This window comes from Hippocampus bargibanti, linkage group LG17 (genome assembly GCF_051943395.1).
Source record: "Hippocampus bargibanti isolate YZ-2025 linkage group LG17, ASM5194339v1, whole genome shotgun sequence".
NCBI classification, from domain to species: domain Eukaryota; kingdom Metazoa; phylum Chordata; class Actinopteri; order Syngnathiformes; family Syngnathidae; genus Hippocampus; species Hippocampus bargibanti.
The window spans coordinates 10423691-10441820 of record NC_142750.1 but is presented as its reverse complement, the minus strand read 5'-3'; the positions used below and the strand labels follow the sequence as shown (position 1 = coordinate 10441820).

Below are 18130 nucleotides of genomic sequence, written 5' to 3'. Positions count from 1 at the left end.
AAAGTGGCCAGAGATGAACAGAAATCGATTTATTCCAAAATATAGGTCCACCCCCTGGAGTAGGTGAATTGTGTATACCCTTTGAAAAACCGGCCTGCAGTATACATAAAATAACAATAATAATGACAAAGTAAAAACAGTATATTAAAACACAAACGAATGAAACAAACTCATAGTGTAAACACCAGAACTCTGTCACTACCATATAGGTTTTAAAATAAAATATAATAAAATGTTTTGAAACAATAATTAACAGAAGTTATGATAGTGTCTTGATAACAGAATTCTTGAATGCTACTCACAATTTACGTTGACGGTGCAGATGATAATGACGAATATAATCCACGGCCAGAACGAGCCCAAGGCATTGCAGTCATCGCCCTTGTATTGCTTTTCTCCTTTTTGTATGCACATACATTCGATCAAAGTTTAATTTGTATAATGACGGCTGATAAAAACTTTGCTTTTCTCGTTTCCTTCCAACAATGTCACGAAGTTGCAACTTTATTGCTCGGCGACTTCTTGCAACATTTGAGTGGCATTTTTCATCCCAAACACACCGTGCGTATTTTTTGGTGAATGAACTTTAAACGTCCGACGTGACACTTGTAGAAAACAAACACAGCGGAAGAAATGTAATTGAAGGCAGGTGCAGACACTGACGCTGACGTAATGTGGGCGGGGCTAATTTTGGAATTTCTCAAACGCATGTCGAAGTCGGACGATGTCGCGTTCGATTATATTCGGAATTTTAACAATCACACTCGGTGTTTTCCACGATTTGCGAAATATAAAGAAAATAATGATTTACAACTTCGGAATATTTCATTGAATTTCTCTAATTCCTTCATTTAGGCAGATAATTGTGTATTTTCAGGCCTTGTGTTTTGTTGACTTCACACCTCACTCCTCTTAATCCAAAATCAACCACCTTCTCGAATGTAGCATCAGTTTGGGGGAAATTACGTTGTTTTTGTCAGAGGCCTCATTTTAAGAGTGGTTTTTGATTGAAAACTTTTTAAAATCCAATCCATTTAAAAACTGCACATATGGAATTGGCATAGCACAAAAGTGCACAATCAGGTTGCTTCGTGAACATTCTAAAGCACAGGTGTCAAAGTCAAGGCCCACGGGCCAAATCCGGCCCACCACATCATTTTTTTCGGCCCGCGAAAGCAAATCAAACTTGTTAAATTCCATGATGATTGCTAAAATCGGAGCCAAAATTTCATATTTTTGGATGTCAACCACAATAAAAGTCATTATTCTTGACTTCAGATTTGAAAATGAGTTATTCATTAATTTGCTGTGTGCTCTATATGTAATATTTGAAGGGATTTAAACATTCTAATGGGTTCCCCAAATTCATCACAGCCCTCGAGAGGAAACCATAACTACAATGTGGCCCGCGGCAAAAAAAATGACTTTGACACCCCTGTTCTAAAGCGCTTCTCTCATTTCATTTTATGGTAGAATGTGTCACCTGCCCTCAGCATACTGAGTCAGTGCAATTTGGAAGCTCTTTTGCGGGGGCTTAAAAATAGTCCAAAATTGCTTGCTCTAAAGGGTTAATTAACACTGTAGTTGAAATTGACTGATGAAAAAGAAAATTGCTGCGTTATAATCCCCCCCGCCCCCACAAAAAAATAAAAAAAATAAAAAGTGGTTTCTTTGTCGACACGATTATTGAATAGACAAGGAAAGTCCAAGAAAATGTTAATTGTCTGGTTGGAACTTGCCCAGTTTTCTGAGTCTAAATAAATGAAAAACAACAACAAAATATCTCATAAAAAATGCACCAAAAATCATTTCAAGATGGAGGTCACGATATCACTACGTGTGCCTGTGTGACATGAAATATGTTACTAGTAGTAACGGTTTACAGTCTGTTAATCATTGGTAACATTCTAGTTCGCGGTAAGATCCAAAAGTGAATCAGTATGGCCTTAAAGTGGATCTTTTTTATTCCGGTATTTAGACCGTTCTAAAGAATCAAAATGCCTTTAAAGTATACCACAATGTTCCAAAGGTGAAACGAAAACGTTCCTGAGGTGGACCACGATGTTCTACCTCAATGTTTCCATGGCAGCAGCAATGCAAAGGCAAAGGTCATACGAGGCAGGGAATCAATAAAAAGTCGCAAAAGAAGGTGAAAAAAGGCCACAAAGAAAGATTTTATGCAAAGCAGCTCAAACGTCTTTTGTTCCGTCACCCGCCACTTTGCCGCTTGGCTGCCTGGCCTACTCGGCGGCGTCATGAGCGGCCGCGTTCGCTGAATGAATAAGGATGATTCATCAGTAACACGCTTGACGACCGCTGTTTCGGCACCGATCCTGACTTTGATTGTCTCGAGGCAGCTGAGACAAATTCTGATATCACCGCTGCGCACAGAGACGCACACTTGAAACTTAGACAATATGACGCTAACAGAAGCATCACTTTATGACACCTCTGGCACGACGTAGATCATAATGTCTAAAACCAAGGTGAAAATATAGACTATGTCAAATCAGGATCATGTCAGGATCATTCCAAAGCTGAGCATCATTTTACCAAAAAAAGATGAACATTTGAACATAAGTGTTTTAAAGTGGACGTGAATTGTTCAAAATAGATCAGGAGTCGCTCCAGTGGCCCAGAACTTTCTAAAGTGGAACATAATGTTCACTGAGTGAGTCAGAATATCTAAAAAGTGGACATGAATATTCTCAAAGCAAACGAAACTATTCCTAAAATGGACCTGTTGGTTCCCTAAGTGGATTAGAATGTTCTCAGAATGTTCTAAAGTGGACAGAAACACTCAAACGTTGACCAATTGAGTCCTCAAAGTCCTCTCAGAATAAACCGGAATATTTTTCAAGTGGATTCAAATTTCCTCACATTGTAATGTCATCAAAACAATATCATGGTCCAAGAATGGAGAAAATGATTTCAAAGTGGACCAAAATGTTGATTCTTGAGCCAGAACGTCTTTAAATGCTCCAGAATGATGAAGAAAGTGGATCAAAATATTCTCAAAATGCACTAAAACGTTCCAAAGTGAATTGAAATGTCCTGAATGGAAGAGACAATCTTCCCAAACCGTAAAGTGGACTGGAATGTCCCCAAAGTACACTGATATGTTGTGAAAATGTCCTCCAAGTCGTAAAAATTTGGGTTGAAAGCCACAAGAAGCTATTAATGAGCCCAAATAGCAGCTGACGGAAAAAGATCATTGAATTAGACCATAAAATATGAAGTCATTAGACTAAAATGACATCAAACATCAAATTAGGAGGAGAAAAAATATTTGAAAATGAGCGACTATTCACTTTTTTATTGAGAAAGGAAAGGCCATAAAATGAAACGCGTCGCCACTTTCAATTAGCGAACCAGGAAGCTTATTTGTCTGACAGCAACATTTAGTCCTACTAATTTTAATTTTTGTGGTGTGTTTGTCTCATCAAGTCAAATAAAACCAGTGAACTATTTTCGCAAGCTGTTTTTTTTTTTTTGCATATTCCATATCTACCCTATACTGTTAGTATGGAGGTTTTTCGCAAAATTGTCAAAATATAATAATTACACAATGTAAATAAGAAATACAGTAAAGTCTCGTTATATTGATATTCTCGGGAGCCGGAAAAAATATTGATAATATCGTAATGAGCAGTACTATCGATATAACCGATATCGATATAACGAGACTTTACTGTACATGTAATAATATTTATGAATGAAAGGTTCATTTTTTTATGTAAAATGTCACAGCGCTAAAACAATAGGCATATCAAGATTCATATTGCGCAAGCTTTTGTAGGTCACACCGAAAAACTAAAGACGAAAATCTCTTCTAAACCGGATGTGGTAGTAATCATAATTAACTCATTCACTGCCATCCCCGAATTTATTCGGGAATTGAAAATATGTTGTGGAGCGCCATTCCCAAATTTGTTTGGGTTTTGTTTTTTCTTGCGGGGGGTGCTGATTAAGCGCTAGTTAGACCTTTGGCAATATTTTCCCCTGGGTTACATTGATTATAATTGGAAATATTTTGGATTTTGACCAAATCGGTTTTCAAACAGGTTTCTGGAACGGATTATGGTCGAAAATTGAGGTTTGACTACATAGAAAAACATTTTTTTTTTGTTAGCAAATAATTTCGATGTTTGGTCAAAAAACGGTTTCACTAGCAAACTAGATATGGTAAACATCATATTCAAAAAGTCTCAAAACGCCAGCCTGAACAAAAATTCTGACTTGGTTTGACTTTTTTAAGCCGTTTTTTGAAGACATTTTGGTCTTCAACTTATTCACTGCCATTCCCAAATTTATTCGGGAATTGAAAATATGACATGGAGCGGCATTCGGGAATTTGGTCCGATAAAGCGATGGTAAGACCTCTGGCGATGTTTTTTCCATTCCACGAGGAGGCAGCATTTCCCTTTAGTACAGCCACCCCCACTTGCACCTCATATTACTCCAGACCCATTTAATTTAGGAATTAACTCTTTTTTTCTGATGAAAGAAGAGTTTAAGGTTTCTTACACTGCATTGAATGTTTAGGTAGTTCTAAAACTCAATATTCTGTTGGTCCTGGAATTTGAGTGACAACGACAAAAACCCAGGCACTGGAGTGGACACATTTTTGCATGTTTGGCAGTGAATGAGTTAAATACTTTTTTTTAATAATAAAAATGTTTTTCGGGGGATTTTCTGTTGAATCGTGTAATGCACATCTCTTTTTAATTTCTTTGCTAAATCTGGAGACTTATCAGGAAGACAGCTGTCCTCAAAGTGGACGACAATGTCCTCAAAGTTACGAAAATGGACTAGGATGCTTTGAAAGTGTACAAAAATGTCTCCATATGAGAAAAGGAGCAGAACCTCCTCAAAATGGAGCAAAACTGACAAAACTGATTGAAATGTCGTTTTGGATGTCTCACGTGGTCATGATTGGAATTATGCAAGCATCAGCATTCAGCATTTTGGCCATTCCGAAAGCAAAAACCTCGAACTGGATGTCCAAGGGAGGACGAATTTCACGTCAGGACTGTCCAATGAGTGACGGAGATCAAACAAAGGACTTCTCAAGGAGAGTGAAATGACCCTATTGATTGGTCCACCACTTTGAACCTCACCACCCCCATCCAATACACATAAACGGGCCTTCAATCGATAGCGCCGAGATAAGCAGCTGGCGTGACGACTGGATTCTCTCACCTGAATGCTCGGCTAGGGCACGAAGCGTCGAGGAAGCAAGATCGGGGAGTTTGGTAGGGCATGGGAAGATGAAGAAGAATAAAAACAAAGAAGAGGATCCTGTGTTCATTTTTATTTTTAACAAAGGGGGCAAGATGGAGAGACTAAAATGTATTTTTAGAAAAAATAATAACGCCACAAAAGAAAATTCACCCAAAAAGAGGGAGTAGGAGGAGAAAAAGAAGGCGTAGAGAAAAATGACAAGAAGTTCCGAGGGAATATCACAAGTCTTCTTATCTTGCTAGACTACATTAACGTTAATTGCCAGAAGACTGCGGATTTTTCGTTGAACCTTTTAATAAATGTCAAAAAGTACATGGCCGTGGATTTTTTTTCCTGCTGGATACGAAAGAAGGTTTCATGTCTCCAAAATGCTTTTTTCTTCTTACTGTATACCACAGATTTCAAAGTCAAGCCCCAGGCAGTCGGATCTAACCCGCTACATCATTAAAAAAATACAATAAATAAAGACAACAAATTAAGTATGTCAACTTCCACAATGCTTGCTAAAATCTGAACCAAAAATTCCAATTGCTCTATCTAATCCATAACAACATTGTTCGAACATGCCGTTATTCTTTACTTCTCACTTTAAAACCACATCTATTTGTTGTTCTCTGTATAATATGTGGAGGTAGTGAACGTTTATATGGTTTCATAAACTTCACAGTCATAAAAGCCTTCAGAGGGAAACCGCAACGACAATGTGGCCCGTGACAAAAAAAGTTTGACACTAAAAGCTGGATATTATTCTCTATTTGGCTCTATACAATTCACGTCACGGATTCATGAATCGTGAGACATCGAATTCTTCCACGCAGATAGAGTTTTTTAGTCATAAATATTGAACATGTTTAATATTTCAGACATTTATCAGGACAAATCCAACAGTAAAAGTGACGTTGACATTGAGACAAGATTGTCGGACGTTTGTCTTTATGTTTGAGGAAGCATTTGTGGCCAAAAGTCATTTTCAGGCTCATGTAAACATAATCACCTTGCTCATATCAAGGTAACCTTATCTTTAGCCCACGATGAGAAGAAAGGAGCGCGGCATGGAATTGATGAGGATTTACGTGGGACAGGAGATGAGTGACAATCTCTTTTCGTCAATGGATGCTACAGCTTTGTGTTTGCTTTCAATGTTTAGCTTGTAGCAGGCGTTCACATTCCACCATGACGTCCCTGATCCACTGGTGAAAATGAATGTGCAGAAAGTGCTAAACATTGAAGACTGTCTGTGCTTCTTGTGTTGTGTCACATTATTTTTTTTGTTTGTTTTTGACTTCAAGATGGCGCCGCGAGAGTGGCTACCTTTACAGCAGCTCCTGTATTTTGCTTTTGCTGCTGTAAGTAAATTTCTCCACTGTGAGACAAATAAAGACTCATCTAATCTCATCTTTAGCCGAACAATGAGCAAGCTAACAGAATTTTCACTGAATATCTTGGGATCCAAAGCCTTCTCGCTCAATCCAGCTCTTCCCTACAGAAGACCCACGAGAGCGTTTTCTCCTTCATGAACTGAGTGGTTATCGACGAGCTCCACCATTAAACATTTAGCAGCCACGCTAGCTCTCGAAAAAAAAATGATATGAAGCCGACACCGCAGATGACCTTGCCGAGGTTGTATGGATGGAACATGGCCGCTGTAATTGAGCCAGAGGGGACAACGGCAACGGCTTGGCCTTGCCTCATAAGCCGGCGTATTGATGATCAGCATCGGTTACCCGCCGCCGCCCGATCGATTGCGACCGGCGAGTATCCAGGTCTCGCCTCTGCATTGACATGAAAAAAAAAACACTCGGTGACAAATTATCGACTTTGCTCCAATTACGCCCAAACATGGTTCAAAATGGTCAACAAACTCGAGGACAAGTTGAGCCAGAAAGCATATTTGATTCATGGAATTTGAGTAAGTCTTGCTCATTTTCCGGGGAGGTTGTTTGCTAGTCAAGTCAAGTGTGTCATGCAGTACATTTGATGTCCTATGATTGAAATTATAGTGATACCTCGGTTTACGAAGCCCTTGCCTTTCGAACTTTTCGGTTTACGAACGTTACACATTAACGTTAAACATTAAAGTTACATTAAACATTAAATCGACAGACCGAGAGAGAGTGAGAAAACACACACACACACACACACACACACACACACACACACACACACGAAAGGGAGATGACAGAGCTTGAAACAAAAAAAAAACAAAAGTGAAATGGTGAGAAAATGGATAGAAAACAGTGAAATTTGGACTTGTTTCAACTTTGATAGTTCAAAAGCAGAGTGTAGACTGGAAGGTTAAAATATCACACCAATCAGGCTTCACAACTAACCCGCACAAGCCATCTGTACACTTGATGCAAAAAGCTATCAACCCAGCTAAACAGGACACGATTGATGAGGAAAAAAGTAAAATTATCGCAGAGAACGCACCTCCAAGGGATCATTCCTCAAGATGGTGAAAGAAGAAGGCTATGTTCCTTATCAATTGTTTAATGCTGATGAAACCGGCCACTCCATTCCGTCAAGCCATCAACGACCATCATAAAGATAAATAAAACGACTTTAATTATAATGCAATAGCACATTTATTATACATAAAATAAGGTATATCTTGTGTAGTTTTAAGGCTTAGAAAATTGTGTTTTATGGGGACCAGGGAACGGATTTTTTTGATTTTAATGGTTTCATATGGGAAATTAATTTTTGGGATACACACTTTTCACCTTGCGCACTCTTGGAACCAATTAAATTCGTAAGCCACGGTATCACTGTATTTGTAACTAAAAATTGAGAAATCACATCACCCCACCCCACACTGATTTACTGGTGAGGATGTCCACCTCACAGTGCAGAGGTATAGGGTTTGATTCCAGCTCCAGCCTTTCTGTGTGAAATTTACATGTTCTCACAGTGCATGCAGAGCGCCGATGCATATGTGGGACTGTCGCAGCTTGGAATTGAAGCAGATTTACATGGGACAGGAGATGTGAGACAATCTCTTTTCGTCAATGGATGCTACAGCTCGTGTTTGCTTTCAACGTTTAGCTTGTAGCAGATGTGAACATTCCACAATGACGTCCACTGGTGAAAAAGACGGTTTGATCCTCTCCTCTTTCATCTAGAACTGCTTCAGACAACAAGAGGGTGCAGAAAAGTGAAAGATAAGTTAAGATTGAATGACTGTGTGTGTCTATCTTGTTTGTGATACATTATTCGTTTTTCTTTTTGTTTTGACTTCAAGATGGCGCCGCGAGAGTGGCTGCCTCTACATCGGCTCCTGTATTTTGTTTTTCTACTTCTTCTTTTCCTTTTGATGGAGAATAATAATTTATCATGTTTAAAAGTGCCGTGCGTTGCTGACCAACTAAACAATGGGCCTACAGTCAAAGCGCAGATGGCCACAGTAAATCTGATACGGCACGATGAACCGTCGTCTCCATCAAGATTCTAGAAGGTCCGGCCTTGCACAGAATTTAGGGCTTGAGATACTCCTTTTTCACCGGAGTTATTTACGGCTTAAACATCCTGCACAAGCGCCAGATTACAAACTTATCAGTTCATGGAAAAGACAACCAATTAAAATGTATATGTTTTACTGCTTACATCTATTGTTGCTCAGAACGCCCAGAGGCGTGGTATGCAAATCAAGAAAACTATGTTTACTAATATATCACTGTAATTTACATATACTCTCAATAAATAGCTTGGCAGAGGGGCGCAGAATTCAGACGTATGTCATCTGATGACTGCGTCTCCTGCCGGCAGTGGGGACAATCTTTCTGGTTCTGAGTCTCTGTCCACAGTGTCTGTCTGTCATATCTCTGACACCTTTGCTCTTCCTTTCATAACTTTTCTGCTGTGAAATGTAAATTTATCCAGTGTGAGAATAATAAAGACCAATCCAAACCAATCTAAAGTTTCACCCTAGCTGTGAGTGCGGATGGTTGTTTCGTCTATGTATACCCTGCCATTAGCTGGCAACAGGTTCAGGATGTCCTTACCTACTGCCCTAAGACCATTGGGGACGGCTCTAGCACACACACCCCCCCCCCCCCGCAGCCCTCCTCAGAAAATAGATGGATATACAAATAATTTCAAAAACTTTATTTCAAGCATCCTCTGGCACAGTGACATGACTCAAAATAACTGCCCATATCAGAAAAGGAATAAAAAAAATTATTGGTGACGATTTCACGCAAGCCTCTCATTTTCACAATCTCGCATTCGTGAACTTGTTTTCGTCATGTTCCAAAATGTTATTTATTCGCTGCTCATGTCCTCATGCCAAACCAAGAACAGCTAAATCGAACTACAGCAACATATTAAGGATTTTTTGTTCAAAAACAGAAACTGAAATTTTAATAATCAAATACAGTACAGAATATGCCAAATAGGAATCAACAATCCCACCAAAATAGAACTCAAACTGAAAACATGCAAAATAATAACAAGAACAATAATTCTATTTGACATGGATAATTTGCAACATTGTTTTTTCACATTGTCCACCTCCTTTACAAAGCTTAGTTTGCGAGCCCCCCAGAATGAACCAAAGCAAAGTCCCCAAATGACTTTTGGGAAGTCTTTATGTTCATCAAAAGGTAAGCTTCATAAATCCATGAGCATCATGCAGTCATAAAAAAAACTACTTCCTTTTCAAGGGCATTTTGGGAAATACAGTCTAATAAAGGAAATGCTTGATTTTCCAAATGACATGACAGACAAAACTAATTTACATCTCAAGAGCAGACGTTTAGAAATAACTTTAACTCCTACATTCAGCTATTAAAAAACAACTTGCCGACAACCGCATCCTTCACAGCCTGATAACTTATCCGTGTACGTGTGTGTCTGCTCACGTGCACATCTGTGTGCGTGTATACGTGTAGGTGTGTCCACGTTTGTTCTACTCACAGTTGATGCTAGGCACTCGAGCGTAGTCACACTTGTACTTCTACTTCTTCTTTTCGTTCTTTTTCTTCTTCTATCCTCTCCACGTCACTCCCGCAAGACAAGACGTCCTCCCGGGTGTGAGGAAGAAGAGGAGGAAAAGGGGGAAAAAGGATGATGGGGACAAGGGGAGGCTCTGGCGGGAGAGTGAGAGGAGAGAGTGTGTGAGATAGAGAGAGAGAGAGAGAGAGAGAGAGAGAGAGAGAGAGAGAGAGAGAGGGGGGGGGGGGTACAGATGAGGAAGGAGGAACAGAAAAGCGAGAAGTGTCCTGCGATTGGTCTGTCAGTGGTGTTGGTGAGGGGACGTCCGTCTGCGGCCAGTCATTCGCGCGTTGCAGTCGACTGGCGAGCGCAGAAATGGAAGAACACGTGAAGGGGGTAGGGGGTGGCATCCCAACACACGCTTGCTGCAGGGGTGTGGGGAGTTTAGTGAAACGGAGAGCTGTACAAGGAGAAAAATGGAAATCTAAACAATGAGGGGGAATGAGAGAGAAAGGAAATATACATTTTCAAGAGGGCAATGAGATGTTCTGGTAGAACACGCTGCACTAGTATCATCATAAAAAAGACACGACAAATAAGTATGAAGGACAATAATAAAGTCCACTCTAATGTAATTGAATTCCTCAAAGGACAACCGACACCATTTTTTTTGTTTCCTAACTGACATCAGAAAAACGTTTTATAGCATCTAAAATACCCAAAACACGCAAGCTGATATTTTTAGACAAATGAAAAACACCAATAAAAATTACTTAAAGTGTCCCAAAACTACTTCAAAATGACCTCAGAAAGTTTCAGTTTCAGAAGGTCCTGCCCCCTTGTTCGTGACGTCACTCCAAGACGTCTTGCCTTGCTCGAGAATAAAAACAATGGCTTCAGATTCGGAGAAGATGCTTTGTTGTTCCTCATCCAGTTATGAATATGATTCAAATAGTTCTGAAGAGGAAAGCATAAATGTTTGCAATCGGTGAAAGAAGTCCTTCCGTATCATTTTGAAGTGCTGGACTCCAATGTAGCGCCCAGAAAATGCACAAGAGGGCGCTCAAGCTCCGTTGGAAATGGGCTGATTTGTCTGCTGGGAATTTGTGTCAGCTCGTATCAAATAGTAGTCTTAGTGCAACACAAAACGATTCACCATCACGTTATTTATGTGTTTTCCTTCTAATTTCGCCATCAACACGGATCAGCACGAAGTTTTCACACCAAACAAAGTACCCAAAATGCATTGTGTGTCGCTTTCTCGGTCAGGGGCGTTCCAGACGTAACGTCACGTCAGGCCTCGTCATCAACTCGAAATCAAGACTTCCTGAATATTCATCGTGAGTCTTAAAACATAAAATATAGCTATACGCGGTGGAATCTTTATAAAATACGCTCAGTAGAAGTCATTTGAAGTGATTTTACAAATTATGGACACTACTTGTCCGAATGCGTCGGTACCTCTCGGGAACAACTGTGAGACAATGTGCAAAGTATCAAGCAGACAGTGGGTCAAGTCAGTACAGAGCTGGAGCTCCAATGATTATAACAGGATGCTGTTCCACGCGGTTGTGCAAAATTGTAGAGGCACTATACTATAGATTGGGGATACTGTTTAGAAAGTTAATGGAGATGAGGAAAGAAGCTGTTCAAATGTCTGCTGGATTTGGTGCGCATGGATCGGTAGCACCTGCCTGAGGAAAGTAGCTGGAAAAGGGTGGTGGGCAGGGTGCGGAGGGTCCAGTAGGATTTTGCAGCAAAATGGCAGACATACTTGCTGATGTACCTTCTGAAATGGCATCTTGAGACTTTTTTGGGGGAAGTCTCATGACAGATAGGAATTCAGAGGGGTGTCTTATGGTGAGTCAGCAAACTAATTTGAGCTAAACAATTTTGGCTGATCTGTTAAGGCACTTTGGCCTTGAAAATATCAAAACAAAGTTGTTGTTTTTTCTGAATGGGGTGTTTAGCACAAAAAAAACTTAATAATAGATTAGATTAGATTAGATTAGATTCGATGAGATTAGTTTTTAATAGTCTTATAGTGGAGAAATTTACATTTCATAGCACCAAAATGATGAAAGGAGGGGGGTTGGGAAAGATTAAGTAGAAAAACAAAATGCAGGAACTGCGCTCAAGGCAGCCACTCTCACGGCGCCATCTTGAAGTCAAAAGAAATAAATAATGAATAATATGACAACACAAAGACACAGACAGTCATTCAATCCTCAACACTTTCTGCACCCTCTGTTTTATAAAGCAGTTCGAGATGAAAGAGGAGAGGATCAAAGTGTCCTATTCACCAGTGGATCATGGGCATCATGGTGAAATGTGCATTTGCTACAAGCTAAATTTTGAAAGCAAACACAAAGCTGTAGCATCCATTGCTGAAAACAAATTGTCTCACATTTCCTGTCCCGCATAAATCCGCTTCAATTCCAATCCGCAACAGATCCACATACGTATCGGCGCTCTGCACTGATGCACCTTTCTTCTCAATGCTCAATGCTAAATCATAAATTTCATTTATAAGTGCCTTTCAAAACTCTCAAGGACACCAGATCACTTGTATCTGATGGTTACTACTGTTCTCATGTCCCAATACGTATCTGAAAATCCACCCATAAACAATAGCAGCTCAAAAAGGACGTCCAAGTCAAGATTTCCACCATGAAAATGTCTTGAGAGGAACATTAGTTGGCGTGAGGAGGATGGCAAGTCTCTGCAGACAACACCCAGTGTCATATTTTCCCCTCATTAAGGTCCTGCCCGGTCAACAGACACACACACACACACACACACACATATCAACACCCATTGATACACGTTCGCACGCACACACAGTGGCAGGAATCCCATCTCCGTCCTCCTCACTCCAGCAAATTCAATTAAAAAGAGAAATTGCCAATTAGATGAGTGTTATGATGGTGTAACAATCATCTCATCGGTCATTCATTACCTTGCTTTCCTCCTAAGGGGGTTCTTTAGCGTTGTAGGGGGGTGTTGTTGGTCTTGACATTGGTCACAAAGTCATGTGACACGCCTGAAATATGACAATCACTTGCCCTCGTTGATTGAAGGTAGTCAATGCCATTTGGTTAATGAAGTGTTGGCGGGGGCGGGGCTTAGCCATGAGTGACATGTGTTGTCCGACAAGTGGTCTAGGAGGGGCCGAGCTGTCATTGTCCTCGGAACATTGATGTAAATCATTAACTAGGCTATGCCCGCATTTGGTATGATGAAGAATAGGCAAAAATAAAACAAAAACAGAAAGAAAATGCTGACATGATATTCTATTTTAATTATATGACAACCATGAGGCACAACAAACAAAAATGGCAAACTTCCTGAGTCTTTTGAGGCTTTTTTGTTGGTTCACTCCTCATCCCAGAAAAAGTTCTTGGTACAGAGTGCATCGCTGTCAACCGGCCATATTTGTGTACGGCATACAAGAAAGTTTGTATGCAAAATGCAAAACTTGTTCAATATAATTTTGATTCCGTTTTCATCATTAAATATTAGCAGTAATGTTAATTATAACAAATATCGCTACTCGTAAAATGCGAAGTCGACCACAGAGAAAGCAAGTCAGTGCGAAAAGTCTCGAGAAGAAACAAAAGTCCAGAGAAGACAAGTTCCAGTCAAGTGGAATTTTATTTCGAAATCAGTTAAATTAGACGTTTACTGTTTTTGTTCACTGTAATATCATTCATATTTTTGATAAACATTATACATAGCAAGAACATAAATTAATTTTTTTTCTTTGCTGTGGACAAATTCAATTTGTCCACAGGAAAAAAAAGGCCACAATGCTCTCCAACAAAGAACATCCTTGATTATTGCTAGAAATATGTTGTAACTTGTTAAAAGTATTAATGTTTATATGTGAAATGTAGTTAATAAAATTGCTCCATGAAATATTACATCCCCATATGTTTTTTTTTCTCAGTAAGTATGGTAAAAATAAGCCGTGAGCAAGGTCTCGCAGCTTGACAGGTATGTGAATGTGACCAGATTTTTTTTAGGTATGGTCTTAACAGGCTTTTTTGTGGGTCTACACATTTTAGCCACCATTTAGCTATCTATCCATGCTGTGAGTCTGGATTGGATTTTCAAAACATTTGAATAACCCCTGAAACAGCCCCCCCAAAAAAACAGAGCCTAAGATTAACAATTCACACCAAAAGAGCCAACTTACTATTTTATTTTTATGCATGGCTCCTGCCATTTTATTTATTTTTGTGGGTCTACTCATGACTATTCATGGCAACTCAATTTCATATGAATACATAAAAGTGGCTTTGGGGCCTGAAAATTCAAAACATGATTGATGAGCTTGGATGTAATGCGATTCTATTGCAGTTATGATCTCATCAGGGTAGTGTACTAAACGTATGACATCATCGCTCATTCTGAGGGTGCGTGTAATGTCCTCCACAGCCCGCACCCACTTACTCCCCCTATCCCCCCACCACCCCATATACACGTACACACTCGCTTTGCACTTTCACAGGCAGATGTCCCCTAGAGGGCCCACATCGCTTCGTCTTTCCATGACAGGAAGACACAAGGGGCCCACAACTCAAAAAAAGAAGCCACTCACACAAAAGTAATGAAAAGGATAGAAAATGTGGATGAAAAAATAAACATGATAAACCACTACTTTTTGGTTATCTTTGGCCACCGTCTGTCGACTATAAAATACATCAGAGATGAACAGGATTCTGGTCGCGACCAAATCACGGCTCAATAAGTGAGCCGTGATTTGTGATGTAATTTTAAGTGGACAGGGGGGGGGGGGGGGGGGGGGGGGGGGGGGGGGGGGGGGGGGGGGGGGGGGGGGGGGGGGGGGGGGGGGGGGGGGGGGGGGGGGGGGGGGGGGGGGGGGGGGGGGGGGGGGGGGGGGGGGGGGGGGGGGGGGGGGGGGGGGGGGGGGGGGGGGGGGGGGGGGGGGGGGGGGGGGGGGGGGGGGGGGGGGGGGGGGGGGGGGGGGGGGGGGGGGGGGGGGGGGGGGGGGGGGGGGGGGGGGGGGGGGGGGGGGGGGGGGGGGGGGGGGGGGGGGGGGGGGGGGGGGGGGGGGGGGGGGGGGGGGGGGGGGGGGGGGGGGGGGGGGGGGGGGGGGGGGGGGGGGGGGGGGGGGGGGGGGGGGGGGGGGGGGGGGGGGGGGGGGGGGGGGGGGGGGGGGGGGGGGGGGGGGGGGGGGGGGGGGGGGGGGGGGGGGGGGGGGGGGGGGGGGGGGGGGGGGGGGGGGGGGGGGGGGGGGGGGGGGGGGGGGGGGGGGGGGGGGGGGGGGGGGGGGGGGGGGGGGGGGGGGGGGGGGGGGGGGGGGGGGGGGGGGGGGGGGGGGGGGGGGGGGGGGGGGGGGGGGGGGGGGGGGGGGGGGGGGGGGGGGGGGGGGGGGGGGGGGGGGGGGGGGGGGGGGGGGGGGGGGGGGGGGGGGGGGGGGGGGGGGGGGGGGGGGGGGGGGGGGGGGGGGGGGGGGGGGGGGGGGGGGGGGGGGGGGGGGGGGGGGGGGGGGGGGGGGGGGGGGGGGGGGGGGGGGGGGGGGGGGGGGGGGGGGGGGGGGGGGGGGGGGGGGGGGGGGGGGGGGGGGGGGGGGGGGGGGGGGGGGGGGGGGGGGGGGGGGGGGGGGGGGGGGGGGGGGGGGGGGGGGGGGGGGGGGGGGGGGGGGGGGGGGGGGGGGGGGGGGGGGGGGGGGGGGGGGGGGGGGGGGGGGGGGGGGGGGGGGGGGGGGGGGGGGGGGGGGGGGGGGGGGGGGGGGGGGGGGGGGGGGGGGGGGGGGGGGGGGGGGGGGGGGGGGGGGGGGGGGGGGGGGGGGGGGGGGGGGGGGGGGGGGGGGGGGGGGGGGGGGGGGGGGGGGGGGGGGGGGGGGGGGGGGGGGGGGGGGGGGGGGGGGGGGGGGGGGGGGGGGGGGGGGGGGGGGGGGGGGGGGGGGGGGGGGGGGGGGGGGGGGGGGGGGGGGGGGGGGGGGGGGGGGGGGGGGGGGGGGGGGGGGGGGGGGGGGGGGGGGGGGGGGGGGGGGGGGGGGGGGGGGGGGGGGGGGGGGGGGGGGGGGGGGGGGGGGGGGGGGGGGGGGGGGGGGGGGGGGGGGGGGGGGGGGGGGGGGGGGGGGGGGGGGGGGGGGGGGGGGGGGGGGGGGGGGGGGGGGGGGGGGGGGGGGGGGGGGGGGGGGGGGGGGGGGGGGGGGGGGGGGGGGGGGGGGGGGGGGGGGGGGGGGGGGGGGGGGGGGGGGGGGGGGGGGGGGGGGGGGGGGGGGGGGGGGGGGGGGGGGGGGGGGGGGGGGGGGGGGGGGGGGGGGGGGGGGGGGGGGGGGGGGGGGGGGGGGGGGGGGGGGGGGGGGGGGGGGGGGGGGGGGGGGGGGGGGGGGGGGGGGGGGGGGGGGGGGGGGGGGGGGGGGGGGGGGGGGGGGGGGGGGGGGGGGGGGGGGGGGGGGGGGGGGGGGGGGGGGGGGGGGGGGGGGGGGGGGGGGGGGGGGGGGGGGGGGGGGGGGGGGGGGGGGGGGGGGGGGGGGGGGGGGGGGGGGGGGGGGGGGGGGGGGGGGGGGGGGGGGGGGGGGGGGGGGGGGGGGGGGGGGGGGGGGGGGGGGGGGGGGGGGGGGGGGGGGGGGGGGGGGGGGGGGGGGGGGGGGGGGGGGGGGGGGGGGGGGGGGGGGGGGGGGGGGGGGGGGGGGGGGGGGGGGGGGGGGGGGGGGGGGGGGGGGGGGGGGGGGGGGGGGGGGGGGGGGGGGGGGGGGGGGGGGGGGGGGGGGGGGGGGGGGGGGGGGGGGGGGGGGGGGGGGGGGGGGGGGGGGGGGGGGGGGGGGGGGGGGGGGGGGGGGGGGGGGGGGGGGGGGGGGGGGGGGGGGGGGGGGGGGGGGGGGGGGGGGGGGGGGGGGGGGGGGGGGGGGGGGGGGGGGGGGGGGGGGGGGGGGGGGGGGGGGGGGGGGGGGGGGGGGGGGGGGGGGGGGGGGGGGGGGGGGGGGGGGGGGGGGGGGGGGGGGGGGGGGGGGGGGGGGGGGGGGGGGGGGGGGGGGGGGGGGGGGGGGGGGGGGGGGGGGGGGGGGGGGGGGGGGGGGGGGGGGGGGGGGGGGGGGGGGGGGGGGGGGGGGGGGGGGGGGGGGGGGGGGGGGGGGGGGGGGGGGGGGGGGGGGGGGGGGGGGGGGGGGGGGGGGGGGGGGGGGGGGGGGGGGGGGGGGGGGGGGGGGGGGGGGGGGGGGGGGGGGGGGGGGGGGGGGGGGGGGGGGGGGGGGGGGGGGGGGGGGGGGGGGGGGGGGGGGGGGGGGGGGGGGGGGGGGGGGGGGGGGGGGGGGGGGGGGGGGGGGGGGGGGGGGGGGGGGGGGGGGGGGGGGGGGGGGGGGGGGGGGGGGGGGGGGGGGGGGGGGGGGGGGGGGGGGGGGGGGGGGGGGGGGGGGGGGGGGGGGGGGGGGGGGGGGGGGGGGGGGGGGGGGGGGGGGGGGGGGGGGGGGGGGGGGGGGGGGGGGGGGGGGGGGGGGGGGGGGGGGGGGGGGGGGGGGGGGGGGGGGGGGGGGGGGGGGGGGGGGGGGGGGGGGGGGGGGGGGGGGGGGGGGGGGGGGGGGGGGGGGGGGGGGGGGGGGGGGGGGGGGGGGGGGGGGGGGGGGGGGGGGGGGGGGGGGGGGGGGGGGGGGGGGGGGGGGGGGGGGGGGGGGGGGGGGGGGGGGGGGGGGGGGGGGGGGGGGGGGGGGGGGGGGGGGGGGGGGGGGGGGGGGGGGGGGGGGGGGGGGGGGGGGGGGGGGGGGGGGGGGGGGGGGGGGGGGGGGGGGGGGGGGGGGGGGGGGGGGGGGGGGGGGGGGGGGGGGGGGGGGGGGGGGGGGGGGGGGGGGGGGGGGGGGGGGGGGGGGGGGGGGGGGGGGGGGGGGGGGGGGGGGGGGGGGGGGGGGGGGGGGGGGGGGGGGGGGGGGGGGGGGGGGGGGGGGGGGGGGGGGGGGGGGGGGGGGGGGGGGGGGGGGGGGGGGGGG

General features: G+C 50.3%; 1 protein-coding gene across 1 annotated transcript in view; it reads right to left on the bottom strand.

The window, feature by feature from the left end:
- The window catches only part of LOC148885693 (RNA binding protein fox-1 homolog 3-like), a 326703-nt gene extending 316424 nt beyond the window's left edge, over window positions 1-10279 (bottom strand). Inside the window, exon 1 of the mRNA XM_089018729.1 lies at window positions 10159-10279. The gene's annotated coding sequence lies outside the window, so the exon portion shown is untranslated. The remainder of the gene's footprint in view (window positions 1-10158) is intronic.
- Window positions 10280-18130: the final 7851 nt, after the last annotated feature.